General features: G+C 41.4%; 1 pseudogene; it reads left to right on the top strand.

Moving 5' to 3' along the window:
- The first annotated feature begins 255 nt into the window (after nucleotides 1–255).
- On the top strand, nucleotides 256–349 carry LOC147510029 (small nucleolar RNA R71; annotated as a pseudogene).
- Nucleotides 350–1,093: the final 744 nt, after the last annotated feature.

Genomic DNA, 1,093 nt, shown 5'->3' on the forward strand with positions numbered 1-1,093 from the left:
CGATTAGAGTTTTAAGCTCGGGATCGTGTTTAATTTCAAACATACCGGCGGCCTTAACTGTATTTGATGAACTAGCGGAGCGGTGGATATCATCACTACCCCCAGTTGTTATTTAAGCTTTAGTTTGATCCTCTAAAATTTATAAGCCTCCGAGGCTCCTTTACTTAAGAAACTACCCCATTCATTATGTCTAGGACTTCTTTATGGTGGTGTAGAAGTCCTTTGAAAAGGCACGAACTAACGTGTCTTTAAGCTAAATTATGATGTGGACACTCTATAAGGAGATCGGTGAAACGATTCCATGCCTCTGAAATTGTTTCATGAGGATTTTGTCGAAAGAAATGAATCTTGGAAAGCATCTCATCCGTCTTTAGGGGTGGGTAAAATGTTCCATAAACAAACAACAAGTTTAGCCCACGAGTCCACGAGAATTAGGCGTTTGGGCGCTTAACCAAGACGCCGCCTTATCGGCTAAGGTGAAAGGGAATACCCTTAGTTTAATTTGTTCCGCACCAACCGTAGGATGGTGGAATGTTGTTAGGACTTTTTCAATCCCACGATGTAGCCGATAAGGTTTTTCATGGTCTAATCCATGAAAACGGGTAACAAATTAAAATATTTGGGGATTCGAAATCCCCAATTTATCGGTCCGCTAGAAACGATGCAAGATTTGGGGCTATCGCCAAGGCTTTGTAGAAGTCGAGAGAGAGGAGTCTCTTCTTCGTCGGGGCATTGTGTCGTGATGTGTGTGAAATAGTTGCTAGAGGTGTAGTGGGTGGTATACTAGATAGACTTGTTTGTTGACGCGTTGTTGTGTAATTACGTTCGGTGTTTTTGCTCGGCGCACCTTAATCTCATACAAGGCTAAAACCAAATTTAGCTAAACACATCAACACTCCAAACAATTCGATATACTAGTATAAACCTCTAACGAGGAGATCGCGAGGTGCGGAAGAAAGGAATACCTGATTCGGCCCTTGCTTCGCTTTATGAATAAGCGTCTTGTTTACGGCGTGTTAGTTCAATGTGTATAACAAGTTAGGACAATCGAAAAATTTGAAAAATCAAAGTTCGAGTCAAAACTGTAGAATTC

Source organism: Coptis chinensis, chromosome 3, assembly GCF_015680905.1.
Source record: "Coptis chinensis isolate HL-2020 chromosome 3, ASM1568090v1, whole genome shotgun sequence".
NCBI lineage: Eukaryota > Viridiplantae > Streptophyta > Magnoliopsida > Ranunculales > Ranunculaceae > Coptis > Coptis chinensis.